This window comes from Gymnogyps californianus, chromosome 2 (assembly GCF_018139145.2).
Source record: "Gymnogyps californianus isolate 813 chromosome 2, ASM1813914v2, whole genome shotgun sequence".
In the NCBI taxonomy this organism is placed as follows: Eukaryota; Metazoa; Chordata; class Aves; order Accipitriformes; family Cathartidae; genus Gymnogyps; species Gymnogyps californianus.
In genome coordinates, this window is record NC_059472.1 from 55,859,911 (window position 1) to 55,877,953 (window position 18,043).

An 18,043-nucleotide genomic window follows, 5' to 3' on the forward strand; every position below is an offset into this window, starting at 1 on the left:
AAATAATTACATACATGATAAAATCTCGTTTAATTTAATATCTCTTGGCATCTGAGTGCCTTCAACTAAGCCTCTTTTCAGATTAATTCTTGTAAATACTGAGCTACCTCCAGAGCATGTTTATTGTGTGCTCCAGCGCTGATCCAGCCAATAGCAAGATGTGCCATGCCAATATATAAAAAGAGGTGAATTGTATGTTTAAAGATGCACATGCACAAAGGCAGAACCTGAAAATTGCCTTGCTGTATGAAGAAGAGATGATGTTGGGCTTGCAGCACGCGGTCTTGTCACAGCATTCCTCTGCAGCCCTGAGCACGCCCTGCCATTCGCTCTGGGTCTGCTGCTACGAAAGGGGCGATGGTGCTTTTGTTCTTGGGAAGAATGGCTGCTGCGAGGGGGAAGTAATTCCTCGCGTTAAAGATACCAGTACAAGAATGACTGGGGGGGTTAGAAAGTGAGTAAAACTGCTCTGTTACTAGGGCTGTTGCCAGTACTGCCAGCGGACAGGTTTACACTGTTAAAAGCTCTTGCCTGTCCTGAGAATGGCTGTACTGCACTTCCATGGCGTTTGGATGGTTCCCCTTTCTCCCAGGCACTCACCGGTGTCTGAACGGGCTGGGACTTGCCTCGTGTTCGTGGATGCAGGAAGCGCAGCAACGAAGCAGCAAGAAAGGGGAATGAGCCAGCAATGGCTTGCTGCACCGTCCGCTGGAACTGCAGATCTTTCTCTCACCCAGAAGCGTCAAGGAGACGTTGCAGACAGAGCAACTGCTCAATACGGAAGCCTTCCAAAGCTGTATGGGAAACCCAATGCAAGGAAGCGGCAGACCGCACAGTATTTCAGCTCTTAAAAAGATCCTTTTAATGTGCTAGCCATCTGGAATGGGGGCAGTATCTATATAAATGTATCAGTCAAAATGTTTTGAGAAGCTCTAAATCTAAGAGATCCAGCTTGGACAGAATGACTTACAGCTTGTCAACTGCCAGTTCAAACCCACTGCAAAATTTGGATCTGAAGACACGAGGATGGGCTTCCTCTGCAGCTGGAAAGCATCTCTTTTAAAATGGCTTTAAAATGTAGCTGGCAGGTACCGGCCATTGCTATAAATTGCACAGAGGTACTGAAGAACTTTGGAAAAAACAACCCCAGCCCTGAGAAGAATGATGGTCCTTAGATAAACCCTGTAGCACTTCAGCCTGTTGCAGAATATGCTCTGATTCATTTGGGAACCCTAGTGTTAGGAAAGAAAATCCAAACCTCTAACATCATATTCCTCACAACCAGCTTGACAGACCAGGTGTGCCAGCCGAGCGTGCTTCTTTGTAATAATTGTGGGACACTAAAAAGTTGGGTTCCATGATCTGTTTATTGAAATATGCATGTATGTGTCCAGTATTTCCTGATGCTTTCAAGAAGTATAAGTAAGACGGGTAAGTGTGCTGAAGGAACCCTAGGAGAGAAGGTAACGCAGGCAATGTGATCCCAAATGTGAATGAGATTTATTGAAATGCAGCAAGAATCATGGCAATCTCTCCCAAGGACAGAGACTGCCGGTGTCTGCCAGACGTTATTTCAGCTGCTGTGCTCTTGCAGACATACATTGCACAGGTAGGTCTCAGGGGAAGGAGGCGAGGAGGAGAGAGGAGAGAGTTCTGCAGTGTTTCTTACTGTTTTACTGATACTACTATTTTGTTGTTCTTCTTCTTCTGACACAGGCATAGTCAAACCCATGTTACAGAGTCTGTGTGATGTTGTCCCAAAAGGCATTCTGTGAACTACAATGCCTTAAAACTGGAGCCAGCCAAAGAAAGCGCAGCAAGCAGCTTTGTGTCCTCCCTCTCATACTACAGCTATCAATCAGTACAAATGATAGAGAAATCCAGGCTTAGGTAAAACAATATTTTGGCAAGAAGAAAAAACAGATGAGCACTTCAGGAGTTAGGAATAGAGGAAGCCTAAGGAATCAGAAAGGAGCAGAAAGAAGAGATGAACGTGGGGGGCAGGTATCCAAGAAGCAGGATGGAGCTTACCAAAGTTGCCTGGAGGGCAGCGTTTTAGAGGAGACAACAGAAAAAAAACAGCAGTGACAACCATTTTAAGTGTCCATAAACCCAACTTCCCTTTTCAGAAGAAAGTTACACAATTACAAGCCCAGTACAGCTGCAGAACTTATGGAGACATCAGTCCTAGTTTGAGAGGAACAGAGGAAGGCATGTTTTCTTCAATCCCCAGTATGTAAGAGGTACATAAATGAATAAAGAGATACTTTAAATGGTTAGCCATATGTATTGCCCAACTCATCATCTCTCTGGGACTTGAGGTAGATGATTTTTGCTAAGCTATTCTGAAAGAGCAGCAATGGGGATGGTGAGAAAGGTGATCGCATGCAGGTAATCTTTATCTTTTTAACAACAATGCTCCCAACAGCTTCCTGGGCTTCTTTATCAGCAAAATGAATCTGTCACTGGCAGGGTAGCTTCACAAATAACCCAAAGCTTAAGGACTACGTATAGTAAGATTAAAAAAATAAAGCATAGAAAAAACTTCCTACCCAGCTGTAGGCGGTGTGGCTCACAAGGGTCTCTGTGCCACAAAGACTTGATCTGAAGGCGCTATGCAGCATCAAGACCACCTTCATTTTGGATTTCTCCTTCAGTTGGTTAGGGCTCATATTTAATCTCTCTGAAATGTTCGCTTCTCGTTTCACTGTATGTGGGTGTTCCCCCAGGTCTAACTTCTTACTGTATATGCTCCTTCTCAGTCAACACTGGCCCTTTAATAACACGTAGGAAAGACACAAATAGATTTTTCTTCTTTGAGGTGTGGCAATGAAGATAAATTGACACTTCCAGCAGCAGCTATTCCAGGCAGCTTCCTTCAGGGAGGCCTGGAGAGGCTGTAATGGGAGTAGCAAACCTAAAGCCCCTTGGCATTACTCACTCCAAAACATTCACAGCAGGATCAGCTGCTGAGTCTCCTTTCCCATGTGGTTGTTTTGTGTCTCCCCCCACAAATCAAGGATGACTAAAGGGAAGTAAGTGATTTGAAAGTTTACGTGAGGTTTTACAGCCGCATTACTTTTCTGATTCAAAGGTAATTTGGTTGCTCTCCCTCCCAGAGTAACTTCTCCAAGCAGTTGTGCATTTGCCTTCAGAAACAGCAGGGTACGTAGGCAGATCACTGTAACAGAATGATTCGTCATATCCTTTTACATTTATTGTTGGTTTTACACTTGTTTTATCAACTTGGAGCCTTGGACTACAAAATCTCGTGCAGCCCATATCTGATGCCAGACACTCGGCTTTATTAAAAGGAATAGAAGAAAAATGTACAGCTTAGTTCTGTTGTTTGATGCTTGTTAAGGAAGCCAATGACCACTGTCATTTTTGGGGCAGAGTACCAGTAAAACGCAACAGACCATGTGAAAAATAACGCTGTTTCTATTGGAGCTCATGTGTTTGTTTTTCATAGCCTAGACCTTGTCTATATGGTGAAATTACAAGCTGATGGGTGCATATTTGCATTGCCTCAGCCATTCACATGCTCTGCCTGTGGGAGCTTTTCCGTACATGGCACGAGGCAGCTTGCTCTGCGTGCCCCTGCTCAGCTGCCGGCGCTCACCTTCAGCATCCTAGCTCACTTTAATGAAGGAACCTTTCCAAAGCCTTGTCAACCCTTCGCAAACTGCAATAAACAGCAACCGCAAAATGCCTTCCTCACCCCTGCTGGGTGTTTCCAAGCAGACTTTTCTGCGGAAGGCTGAAAAGGCAGCTCCTGCACTAGTTATTTCCCCAGACTTGCCTATCTCCTGCTCTGGGCCTGAAAGCCAACCCCTGCCACCCCCACCTCCTCCAGTCCGTCTCTCCAGCTCCTCACCCACTCTCAGGGCAAGGCTGTCACATCTCCCTGGCCCAGCCTGGCTAGGCAGAGCAGGAGAGCTGCAGTGCTACACTGCTTTCAGGTCTGTATCTTCCATCGGAGCCTCCAAGGGCCCTCCTGGAAGATGCATTGCCCTCTGGTGCCACGGTCCTGCCTCTCTGTCGTGGTTTAACCCCAGCCGGCAGCTAAGCACCACGCAGCCACTCGCTCACTGCCCCCCACCCCTGGGATGGGGGAGAGAATCAGGAAAAAAAAACTCATGAGTTGAGATAAAGACAGTTTAATAGGACAGAAAGGAATGAAAAACAATGATAATGATAATAATAATAATATGACAATAGCAATACTAAAAGAATTAAACTGTACAAAGCAAGTGGTGCACAATGCAATTGCTCACCACTCGTTGACCGATGCCCAGTTAGTTCCCGAGCCGCGATCCCCCCTCCCAGTTAACTCCCCCAGTTTATATACTGGGCATGATGTCATATGGTATGGAATAGCTCTTTGGCCAGTTTGGGTCAGCTGTCCTGGTGGTGTCCCCTCCCAGCTTCTTGTGCCCCTCCAGCCTTCTTGCTGACTGGGCATGAGAAGCTGAAAAATCCTTGACTTAGTATAAACACTACTTAGCAACAACTAAAAACATCAGTGTGTTATCAACATTCTTTTCCTACTAAATCCAAACCACAGCACTACACCAGCTACTAGGAAGAAAATTAACTCTGTCCTAGCCGAAACCAGGACACTCTCACCCCGGGATCATGTATAACCTGCCCCATCAGCCTCCATCCCGCTTCCCTCCCGGTCCTGTCACCGCAGCACGTGATGCTCTTTCTGGGTAATATGACTTGAGATAAGTGGAAAGGAGATGTGAGGCTGGAAGAGGTTGGGGTCTATAAACACCCTGCCACGATTTTATTTAATATTGTTGATAGTACTCGATGCACAAAAGCACAGAAAAGGTGGGCTTTGACAATGAAGAGAGTGATGCTTGCTGTAGCTTGTCTAAGAGAATGTGTCGGGGGAAATTAATATCTCATGTTCACTGACAGTCTTTCCAAGCAATGGTATTTTTACTCCTGAAACTCTTCTACTGATACATTTTCAGTAGCAGCTAGAAGACTTTTAATTGTATCTCTACAGTCATGATATTTCTAGTAATTGGGTTTTTTGTGAAGATGTGCTCAGGGGCCACAATTAAAGCATAAGTCTCATTCATGCTAGACATACATTAATACTGCTGCCAGGCCTGAGTAAATGCAATCAGAACTCCCAGTCCTATAAACATTTACATTAATATCCTCTTGTCTAGTCCCACTTGCACAAAAAAATAAATTGGATATACTCACACACATTTTGCATCTGAGCTCATCAGTCCTTGTACATGTTATATCATGATGCTGTATTGGGTCTGGCTGAGAAGAAGTTAATTTTCTTCGTAGCAGCCCATATGGTGCTGTGTTTTGGATTTGTGACTAAAACAGTGTTGATAGCACACCAACATTTTAGCCATTGCTCATCAGTGTTTGCACAGCATCAAGGCCGCCTCTGTTTCTCACTCTGCTTCTGTCCCAGCAAGCAGGCTGGGGGTGGTCAAGAAGTTGGGAGGGGACACAGCTGGGACAGCTGAGCTCACCTGACCAGAGAAGAGATATTCCCTACCATACAACATCACACTCAGCAACAAAACGGGGGCAGAGGGGAGGAAGCAATTTCTAGGAGACTGGCTGGGCATTGGTCTGCTTGTGGGAGGTGGTGGGTGAATGCCTTTGCATCAATTGTTTGGGTTTTTTCCCCCTCTCTTCTTCCTCTTTCCTTCACTTATTAAACTATCTTTATCTCGACCCATGAGTTTCCATGCTTTTGCTCTTCCTATTCTCTCCCCAGCCCCACCAGGGGTGGAGGGATTGTGCAAGTGGCTGTGTGGAGACTTAGCTGCTGGCTGGGGTGAGCCCACCCCAGATGGCATAGAAGTGTTTGTAGGACTAAGGTCTACAGCCGTCAGTCAATTATATGCTTCAACAAAAAGTTTTTAATATGAGCTTACTTGTCATAAAATGAATAGGATTGCTTAGGTGCTTAAAATTAAGCACATGATGTATGTTATTAAAAGCACATTTTTAAAATGAACCTAAATAGACAGGGGCATATTGACCCACTCACTTAAAGTGATAAAAACATGGAATTGAATTGTGTGTGGCAGAAAATTTGGGGCAGATACTTGGCCTTCTCTGTATCCATACAGTATTCAGTCCACTTCAAGCATTGTCTATAACGCACGACTGTAGACACTGAACAAGGAGGTGGCATTTGACCCTGATGAGTTGCTCCCCCAGAAACTATTAACTTCAGATAGCTCAGAAGGCAGAGCACTGTGCTGGATCATGTACTTAATACTCATATTACACATTGGGTTAGTAATTACAGCCTCTGGAGAGACACTGGGATGTATCCAGTCTCATTACTCTCTGTATTTGTAACCTTTAGAAGTTGAGCTGAATGCATACAGAACTAGCCTGCTGTTGTGTCCCCTTGAAATTCTGATTTAACCGGTATATAACAATCAGCCTATAATATAAAGCCTTTTGGGGGTGAAAACTCTTGGGAGTGAAACATAGTTACTGCCTTGCCACATGAGAAGTGGGATGAACTTTGTTGTTGGTCCTTGAAGACTTCATTATCTGCTTGTCTCTGTGTTCTCCAGTCTGCGCAGTTCGGTGGGAACGCCTGTGAAACTCTCGCGCAGCCAGGTGTAAGGAGAGTGACCTTTGTTGGCCATGTACAGGAATTTAATCAATATTACACACCACATAAAACAAAATGTAGCTTTGCCGTTACAGGGGATCAGCACAGGTTCAACCACGCTGGTGGACTGCAGCCTTGTATTTTGGAATGATTACAGTCTCCATCTGAAAACAACCAGCTTTTGAGCAAATCCACAGAGACAGCACTGCTAAAAACCCATCTGCCAATGGCTTGCAACTCTTTTGCTTCATGATATTCAGTTTGTGGATACGTTGGCTTTCTTATGGTAGGATATGAGCAAAATACAAGCCATCCCTCAAACTAGATACTCTTCACATCCTGGTACTTCTAGCCTGCCTGTACCAATCTCTATCAAGATCTAGCAAGAAGATAGCACATGCACAAATCTGTCTCTCTTTCAGTGACAATAAATGAATGAACTGCTATCAGTCTGCCTTCTGCCTCCTTTAGGCTGCCTAGCGTGGAGCTACGCCTCAGTCTGACAGCCAAAAGGGTCAGTAAGTGAGTGCCGTTGTAACGGATTTCAATAAAAGCTTTTGATACATTAAACTGTACTGTCTTTCTATCAGATGACAAAGCCTGCTGGTCAAATCGAGCATCCCTCTCCTTCTGTTGGCACTCCTCCCTTCCTTCCTCCCTCCCTGCTGCCAACATCCCCTCTTGCCAAATCACTCTGACCCACATTCTGAATCTCTGACTGCACTTCAAGGATCAGTCTGTGGCCATCCTGCGTCTGTTTTGACAGGCGGCTTTGCCGAACGCGTGTTCTCCAGCGAAGGCTCTCATTCATGCTGACAGCGTTGCTCTCCCGTCTGCCATCCCACCACATCTGTCAGCCACGCAGCCTGGGGCAGAGCGTCGTCTGCTGAAGGTGGGCAGAGTTTTATTGGCTTGGGTGGTGTTTACCTTCTGTGTTTTTAAATAGAGCACTCTCTCCCCTCCCAAAACCTCTGCTGAGAACGCTCTCTTTCAACACATCTACTTGTAGCATGAGGTTTCCATTTAGCTGAGACTCTTAGGAAGAATTAGACACCCTCCCCTAACTGGTACTGCTGGTATAACTGCAAATTCATTTGTTACAGTTCATCTGGACTACGGAGATATAATTTAGTCCAACCTTGCACATAAAGCTACTAAATACTTTTTGTAACCAAGCAGTCAGAACAATATTGCAATGTAATTTTCCACAATCAGCTGTGTCAAATGCACCGAGGTTATGGTGGTTACCTTCTAGAGGCAGTTGGGCAAGAGCGGCGTCTTCACATTACAACTGATAAATGGCTACATGATTTGGCACCAGATTATTCAAGCAGACAAATTAACTTCAAATATTAATACATTCAGCAGCCAGTCAGACAAACTGCTTGTTCTACAAGTGCCAGAGTGGTCATGGGGGGATTTTCCTTCTGCTTTCAGGAAACCTAACCTTCAGAGCAGTGCTCGGCCAGGTCAGCAAGCCCATCAATCAGCTAACGAAGCTGGCAGCAGTTAAATGGATCTTCATTTCTCTCTGGAAAGAGGGAAAAAAAAAGAAAAAAAGAAAAAAGACTTGGCCAACTTGGCCAATGTCTACCAGGATTGTCAGAAAGCTGCATTTCAAATGAAACACACGTGCCAAGGCTCTGACTCAGTCATTAAATCGTGGCCACCTGACCGAGGACCCTGCCTACCCCAAGACTGTTTTCCCATGAAGACAGAGACGGCCACGGGGTGAGTCATCCTCGAAGCGGTCCGTCTGCCCCCACAGGATGATGTAGATGCTGTACAGGTAACAAGGGCCACCATCACCTCTCCTCTCTTGCATATTTTACACCTAAATCCTCTCAGGAAGGACAAACATGCTGGTCAGATTAAAGTAACTTGCTATATGACAATATAACGAACAATTGGGGAAATGGAGTTATATATATAAATACATACAATTATAGCAGGAGAGTTGAAATTTGAAATGCTCTTATCAGTTAATGAGAATGAAAAATTCCTGGATCACTTCAACTCTTTCCAGTTTTCAAGCTTTTGCACATTTACCTATTTTTTTAACAGCAATGTTTTCTTAAAACCGATGGTAACAGCTGAATGTGGACTTGGAAGCCAGTCTATCGGTGTAGCATATCACTAGATCAAATAAACTAAAAGGAAGAAAGACATTACCACACATGACACGATACTGGCTGTGTGAAGTAATTATTGTGCTCTTTGTACTTACTTAATTGTCTGGTTGTAGAGCTTCAAAAACCAGATCTAGTAAGGGAATTTTTGAAGAAAGTCTTTAGGGGCGAAAACAGAAGCCAAGCTGACTGTTGCAACACAACCAAGATAAGATTACAAATATAAATTCTGTGTTCAACAGGCAGAAAATGTGTTTATAGTTTTATCATTGTACCCAAGGCTTCCTTACAATTTATATCTTCGTTGAGTATAAATACATTTTCTATACAACATATGGCACTGAACTGAGCCAATCAGGAGGCACCGTTTGTGCGCTGAGCGCTAAAGCAATTTCATAAATTATGCAATATATTTTGTCAGTAAATGTATAGATGAGAAAGTCATTAACATCACAAATCACACCTTATTGCTGTATATGTTAGCATATTTTTTGTTATAACTCACAGGTGTGAAGCTCTAAATACACTTCACATGGTGATGAGGTATGTGCATCCAACTTACTTGATTTGGCTTCCAGAAGACGTTTAACAGTACCGACCCATGGGGGTGAGCTTGTTCCACCACTGGACTTGGAATTAGTTGCATTGCTTCTCCAGGCCCAGCAGTAAGCTGAAGCAAGCTACGTTCTGCTACCCATGCGGTGCATTCGCATTACTGACTGAGAAGGGCTCGGCGGTGCCAGCACATCCAAGGCACGAATATGCTTACAGACCTTGACCCTCCCGCGTCCATCCCTACGCTGAATAAATATGGCTAAGTCCTTTGGGACGAGAGGCGTGTAACTACTCCAGACTTGGTCTCCACACTTTAATTTAGGTGTGAACAGCAATAATGTAGTCTTAATTATAAACAAAGGATTTTTATATCCCTAACAGCAGGGATATAGTGTAGAAGATCCTTTATCAGTATCACATGGGCAATGTGCATCTTTAACTTGACTAAGAGATTGTCTTCCCTCAGAAGAGACCACAACAAGAAAAAAACGCCATGAATTGTCCTGATGATTGCTTGAGATCGAAGAGCAGTTTCAGTGCATCGAGTAAGTGCGTGCATCTCTGAGCCTTCATGGCTCCTTTGCTCTCCCCCTGACAAGCCCAGGATCCCGCTGGGAGAAGGCTGTCCAGAAGGACACACAGAGGCAAGCCGGTGCAAACAGCAACTGGCAAAAACCTTCAGCCTTGCTGAAGTTTGCGCCTGGAGTATTAGGAACCGTAGCCTTTTTAGGATATTTTTCCAGACAGATCTGTCTGTGAGTTAGTTTATTACAGGACAGACCTTGCATCAGCCAGCACTGCACCACAGGCTCAGATGCAGCATGCACAGGACATGGCGTGCTGCTCCGCAGGCATCTCCTCCGAGCCCCGGGGTCGCGGCCCTGGCATAGTCCTCTGCTGGAACAGCGGTGCTATAAAACGGGCAGCAAAAAGGTCAAAGAAAGCTGCAGATCCTCTGAAGGCTGTTAGTAATTAATGGGAGGAGGCTCCCAGCAGCCAGGCCAGCACACAAAACCCAACTTCTGCCCGCTGACCCCAGGCTGTGCTTCTGGCCCGAGGAAAGCAGACAGCAAAGAGGGAAAGTAGAGCTGCGCTGCATGCAGTGGGTGGACTTTGTTTTCCCTTTGTGGGGTTCATGCCATTCACTGCTGTTCCTCTTGGCTCCTTCCCAACTTATTTTCCCAGCAGCTATGCGGATGTTTTACAGAAAGAAGGGGTAGCATCCAAATTAAACTCTCTCTCTGCAAGGTACCACAAATCGCCTTCATCTTCTTGTTTACGCTAGACTGTGTGGTGCTACCATTTTTGGGTTAAGTTCTTTAAATGCAGTTCTTTTACCCTAAGCACATCCACATATATCTATATCTGTTTTGATATGGATTTTTTGCTTATGGTAAAGGGCAACTACCAATGAGTAGTTTAACTCATTTGTATTACTTGCTGCCTAGACAACTCTTCATAGATTTGTTCAAAAACCAAATTGTTGTGACTGCAAATATTTCTTCAAAAGGAAATTATTTTTTTCACTACAGTGTTTCCACTCCACATCGCCCACCCCAAACTATTCTAGTCCATGAGCAAGTTTTTATTTCTCGTTTGGAAGGAGAACCCACCACCACCATCACCACTCTCCAAACCATGAGAAGGGTTCAGCATTTGGCAGGAAAGGCAGTGGGGGAAAACCCATTGAAAATTTTCACAGGAAAAGACATTGCAGGCACCCCATTTTGTCTGCGATTACCAGACCTGGGACAAGCTCACACTTCTGATTTCGCTTCCAGGAAGCTTGTGCTAAGCAGCAGTACCACCTTGCTCTTGTATGTAAAACCCAGTCTCATCAATATTTTTCCAACAGGTATTCACTGTATTAAAGCGTTTTCAAGAGACATCAATCTTCAAAGCCCAGCTTTCATCAGTGAAATGCATTTACAGAAATAGCCTTTTCTCTGATTCCCTCTCTCATGGGTTAAGTAGCTTTGAGCCTTGAGTTGAGGGAGAGGAAGAGGGAGGTCAAAACTACCCAAGTTCATAAGGACACTTTCCCTCACTGTATGGCAGAGTGTTTGTAGTCGATGCCAACCTACTCAGTTGGAACAGCATCACTAACGTGAGCATCGTGCTCCCATTTGTAAGAACTTCTCAGAGTATCTGACAGCAGCAAAGCAGCTGGCTCTTCAGTGCCGCCCCACTGCCCGAAGGCGCCTGCGCCGCAGAGGGCTTCGGTTCGTGCCGTGGGGAGCCAAGCAGCAGGACCTTGCCACTCACTCAGCCTAAAGCAGCTGTGGTGGGTACGTGGTGCAAAACACAGCACTGCCACACAAGTGTCCTGGGGTTGATGACTTCACTAATGATGCATCCTTCTGGAGAGCTTCTGGTGCTGGCACCCACTGCCCCCTGTCATCCGTGCCTCATCCTGCGCTGCGGGGCAAGGGGAAAAGATTCCCCTCTCGTACGCAGCCGTGCAGGAAACACTTCTGCCTCTCTGAAGGATGGCTCTGAATGATAAACGGTATAAGCCAGGAATTTTGGCAAATTAAAAAGTTTAATTTATGATGCTGCATAATTTTAGCTGCTTAGCAGGTGTGACATTACTTGCTTATTTGAAAGCCAAAAGAGGCAAATTAGATGAAAAGGTGTTTTGTAGGAGACTGTTAATCAGAAAGGACCAGTGGCTCCTTCAAACCCCGGTGTTTTCACTCAGTGGACTGTGCCACCAGCAGAGACCTCCCAACCCCACGGGTTCACGGCTGCCCACGAGGGCTGTTCGCCTTGTTGGTTTTGGCAGCTGCTGACAGGTCTTTAACAAGGCAGCTTTCCCTCAGAAGGGCTCAGCTCCTACCGCCTTTTCCCCCAGCACAAGAGCTGATCACTGATTCTCAGCAGGAACTGGCACGGCTCCTTGGCTTATTCAGTATCCTACAAATAGCTGCTGAGCAAAGCGATTCTGGAGAAAGAGAGAGAATAACAGTCTGGAGCCATTCCCGCCCAGTGTCATAGCAAAGTTCATCAGCCAGGAGATTTCTTTTGTATCCAAAAAGAATAACATTAATCTCTGTAACAGAAGAAAATTAGTCTCTCTGTGGGGCAAGGTTTTACTATCACTCACGGTTGCTACTACACTTGCTCAAAAATCTAAAAACACCTGAAAAAAAGAGTCACAGAAGGTCCAAGACCTTCAGAATAGAAATTACTACAAAACGTATAAAGGAATAAAAGGCACTTTCCAGGTCTACAAGTGGTTTCAGCCAACCACATTTGGGAGTAAATGTTAATATTATGGGGGAGGGAGGGAATTAAGTGTTTATAAGAAGTTAGAAAAAACTGATGTTGGCACTCGGTTGTAAGGCATCAAGGGCTCAGGGGTCTGTCCTGGGCTATGCCACAGACCCACGCTGGTCCTTTAGCTTGGTTGTGTCACCTCTCATTTTTCCAGGTGTAGGACACAAAGAAAAAAAAGATCATACCTACCCCATTATTTAGTAATTCCTTGGAAGCTGGTAGTACAGATGTCATGTGCACAGCCATGAGATATCTTTAATTCAGCAGCTGTGAATATAGGAGAGGGCAAAGCAAAGCGACCTTTTATGCGGTGTGGCATAGAAACTGTTCCTCGCTCCCTTCCCCTGGCACCGAGCAGAGCAGGGCACTGCCACCCCACCTGCCTGATCTGAGGATGTGGGTTGCCTGTCTGCTTATTTTCAAGACACAATCTTTTCAAAAGGTGCAGATTACCTGAGAGGTGGGAAGAAGATGTTATTTATTATTGAAGAGACACAGAAATGGGAGTAAAAATCAGTACAGCAAAGCTGTATTTGAAGCCTAGTTTCATCAGCCCTCTGCAGAGAGAACCTTCCTGTGACATGATATGAAACATTCCTGCATACTCCTTAAAATACCCTTTTTCTGTGCTATGTGAGTCAGATTGCTAATTTTTCTTCTCTTCAATTCCCATCTCTACAGGTCTCTGCTGGCTTCTCAGCCTTCCAAGCAGAGCACGGCTGTCAGACAAAGCAAGCTGTGAGAGAGAACCAAAACCCACAGCCCAGAGGGTCCCTAGTTGGACAATAAGATGGGTTGAACCGGCAGACAGCCTGTCAAGAGGTCTCCTCTCATTCTCTCCACTGAGGTCCGTGCCGACCTCGCCGTGCCACTCCTTCCAGGCACACGTTCCAGTCCTGCTGTGTTTCCTTCCCCTTCTCCCAGTGTATTAGGTTTGGTTTGGGTTTTTACGGGGTGTCCGGGGGAAGGGAGTGTTGTTGCTGCATGAATCTGAGGCTGAGGGGAAATTCATCTTCCTACTAATTCCTGCTCATATTTCTAACTAACTCAGTTGAATCTCCTAATTTACTGTCACCTCCACCTCTCATAACAGCTCCCTAATAGGGCATGAAATACCAGTGAAATGAACACCGGAGTTTGGAGTGCCCAGAGCAAATACCTCCTTCTGGTTTGTCATTGTCATTTATTTTTTGAACTTTCTTTCCCTCCCCTTAAGTCCTTGATTCAATCCACAGCTCTCACAACAGTTTCTTTGCAGCTCAGATGGCTACTCATTTTTCACACTAGATTTTGTGACACACCATATCAAATACCTTACTGAAAGCTCAGAACTGCTTAATCGATTTCATTCCCATCATCCATTAATTTAGTAAAACTATCTAAAAATAATCCAGCTTGGGTGGTACGATTTGTTCTTTGTAAACCTGCACAGGTTTTTTTTCTGGGGGTTTTCTATCTCCCAGACATGTATGGAGTTCTTTTCCCCTTAGTATTCCATTACTGAACGACAGACTGATATTAGACTCACCAGAAGGCACACTCTGACAGCTGTGGCAGATAGGAAGAGGTTCCAGTCATTTTACTGCATGATGGTGGGAATCAGTAGACTAGATTTCAAGGCAAGTAACATCCTATAGCACACGGGGAATCTGGCGGTTTCAGTCCTATCATTGCAAGAATCCTGATTACTGCTTTCCCTCCCGACAGTTTTATATCTAAGTCCCCCTGAATGTTTTCGCCATCTCCTGAAATCCCAGCATCTATTTCACAATGCACTACAGAGCCTTTGCTTTTAATCCCATAGGGTAACACTCAACGTTCCCAAACAGCAAAGCCTTTTTGTATCTCAATCAAACTATCAGCAGACAGCAGTTTTTAAGAGAAACAGTTTTCAGAGGAATTATTTCTTGTTTCTTTCCACTGAGAACTGGAGTGAATCAGGACAGGATAAACATGGTAAACTTGCGAACAAATTCGATTTTTTTATACACATTGGTCAAGGGACTTCTTTAGCTTTATCTTCTAGGTGAGTAAAGCACTATAAAGCCTGATGGTGCAACTAAACAATAAACTGCTCACAGGCTGTCATTTTCAGTTCATCAGACAGGAACCTTTTCTGATCCTAAGCCCTCCATTTCTCAGCCAGGGCATTAAGCAGCTGGGATGTTTCACGTTCAAGCTTTAACTGGTGTTCACCTGTTGTGGTGGCATGTACTGTCCCTCAGTGCTGACCACTGGGCAACTTAACCTGCAGTGGATGGTTGCTGAGCATGGACAAAGGTTTCTTTTCTTCTGGGAGCCCACAGAGAAGCCACAGTGGGATTAATAATTTTCAAGCCCAGTTATTCAAGTGGCAGGTTTGAAATGCAATTGTTGAAGGGTGAGGGTTGCATTTTACATTGGCATTAAAGAAGAGGAATTGATCACAACCTTTGCTTGTGGGGAAAAAAATAAGCCTAGGGCTTGGATCTTGCTCTGAACTCTGCTGAGTAAGGGATGAGAAAACTGAGGGACTCTCTGAAGTTTTCTTTAGTTTTGTCAATAAGAGGACTAGAACAACTTGGTACCACGTTAATCCACCAGCTAGAGAAGGAGGACATGACTATTAAGGGCTCTTTACTGAACTCAGTCTTAGGACAGGACAGACTTCAGGGGATTGTGATCACTGTTGCTCTTGAAATGCAGGAAGAAAGGAGGTCCTACATCTTCTTTGGAGTCACTACCTTCGGATTATTTTTCAGCAGACTGTTTGAGGTGTAGATAAGTAACCCACTCTTAGAGAGATATTCTTACAGCTCTTCCTGATCTTGCACATGTCTGGAAGCAGGTGCCACAGGGCAGTGTGGACTTACCAGCTCAAATCAGTGTTGGCTTGCGGACCGCCATGCTCCAGTCTCAGGAGTTTTACTGGCCTTGTTTCCTTTCCCCATTATATTTTGCACTGAATGTTCCGATAGTCTAATTGCCATATGGTTTGCATTAGCTACATTTTTGCTTTACACAAGCCATCTTAAGTCTCTGTTAATGTGGATGATCAAGAACTGATTGCATGATGCCAGGGGGGACAGAAAAGGTTGAAAACAAATTGTCTGTAACACATACCTTATCCCCTCCTTTCCATTTGCTGTTTTCTGGTCCCAGTCCAGACGTTTTCTCCTAGATGTTGTTGGGAATCAGTCAGCTCCAAGAGCACCTCAGGCACAGCAGCTAGAGCCTGGCAGAGCTTGAGGAGCAGGGAGAAGGCAGAGCTGAAAGAGGGAGGGAGGGGGAGAAGCAAATACATGTATTTCTCAACTCTTATAATAACTGAAAGAAGCTGGGCAAAAGGGTAGAAACTTCACTTGAAAAGCTCTGTTAACATTTTTTTTCCCCAAAGGTAATTTTCCTCTACATCTTATTATGACAAGATCAGAGATGGTTCATATGTACTGCAGAGTCTGTGGTCGCAAATCACATTCACGCTGAACAACCATTTTGATTTCTATACACTGTCTCCTTGTCATACAGAGACACTATCAACACTTGCATGCAGACCATGGACCTCAGCCCAGCAGGAATTCCAGAGATGTTAACAAATCTCATTTAACCTCCCCAGTCTCTGCTAGGAAGCTGTGATTTTCCGTGTAAATAACAAAATGGCCTATACACACTATTTCTGAAATCTGAGGACAGCGAGACCACAGAACTGGCTGATGCCTGGCCTGATGTTTGCTACGACTTTCTGTAAAAGATCCCCATTGGGAAAGAGATTGAGAGCCCTCTTCCTGGGAGGGAGCCATCACAAACACCACACTCGCTTCTTCCTGCCAGCCAACTTCTCAAAACTTGCTTTCTGAAGCTCCTGAATAGCACCGCTTTGCTTAATTGCACAGCCCATCACACACCATGACAGGAGGCACTGTCTGTCGTTTATCTGTCCGCTTCCCCTGCACCTCCCCAGTTAGGTTAAAGCATGTCTGAAGGGCAACAGAAGCATCCTTCCGAGCCTTGTGAGGGTCCCCACAGGGACAAAGAACATTTCCAGGCTAGGCTGAACTTATTTTATTATTCCCTCTGGCCCCTCTTTCCCAGACCATGACCTTCACTGGGCTTTGCGCCCAAAGACAGAGTTTTTCGCAGGAAGGTGCAGACAGCAATGCCTGGATTTTCCCTTTTTATGTCGGAATGGCTCAGGGCTTGAAATGATTAAAGGTGATTAGTCTGACCACTAAGGCATTTACTGCAAGCTTGCCAACTGGATCCCATCTGATTTTCATCAAGAAAAACAAAGCAAACTACCATTTCAATGACTTAGAATGAGGTGCTGATTTGTATTTATTTCAGTAGAAAATTTAAGCCTTTACGAAGAGGATAAAGTTCCACTGAGACTGAGTGACAGATCCTAACATAAGAAGCTTTAGCATTTTATTCATTTATAAGAGTGTATTTGTATTCACTGTAATGCATGACAATTCCAAATAACCATCTTTTTTTTAATGTGCTTTTATTGAAATAGAAGAAATATGTTTAACAGAAGCCTGTGTTCAGAAATCCAGTATTTGCAACACATTTTATGCAAATAGCTATCCTTCAAGGTTACTGTCTGGTCTCCAAAGATGGGGAGACAGGTCTTACAGTCTTGCTAGAGGGAGACACCGAACCTGCAACCAGCAGAAAAAGGGGGGTTAAGTTCTGATTTCACCTCGGTGTAGCGGATACAATGCATTGACCTCAGTGCTGACAGCCTAACTCAGGTTTAACCAGGTCTGCTGGCATTAAAAACTGTTTCCCTTGCAGCTGTACTAACATTACCCCTCTCCAAGCTTGCACTGTGCCTCCTGCTTCAGCTCTGCTCTACATTTCCTCCTGCTTTTCTGGTAGCTGTGCTGTGGTTTATGACTGAGTAAATATAAGGGACAAGTGTGAAAGGCTAAAATCTTTCATCCAGCTCTTCAGAGGTGAAGAGCTAATGTACTAACCAGCATCGCCATGGAGTAGAGGCATCTTGAGAAAAATGAACAGGAAACAGGAGGAAACCAACATTTTGAAAAATGACCCATAACTTCAAAAGAGCATTAATCTCCCTACAGATAAATGTACTGAGGTTAGAGAACACTGGGGATGTTTAATGATTCAGTGGGAGAACTTTTCAAAGGCAAAAATAGGAGTAATTGCCTCCCTGACATTCATATTTATTGTTATTGTTGTTTTTATTATTATTATTGAGTATTTGTGTTTCAAAATTTCCTCTGCAGTACCTAAAGGGGATGATGACAGACGCTACAGGAAAGCTTAAAATAGATATTTTAACTATAAGGATGTGGAAAAAAACAGAAGCCAATTGCAGAAAAACAGCTACATCATCTTTTTTTTTTGTCTTAGATGCTGAGTTAGACCTCCAAACTAAATGTCTCCAAAAGTTGACCGGAGGATGACATTTCTGTTTTGTGGCAGCTCTTCAGGTTGTGACATTTATTGT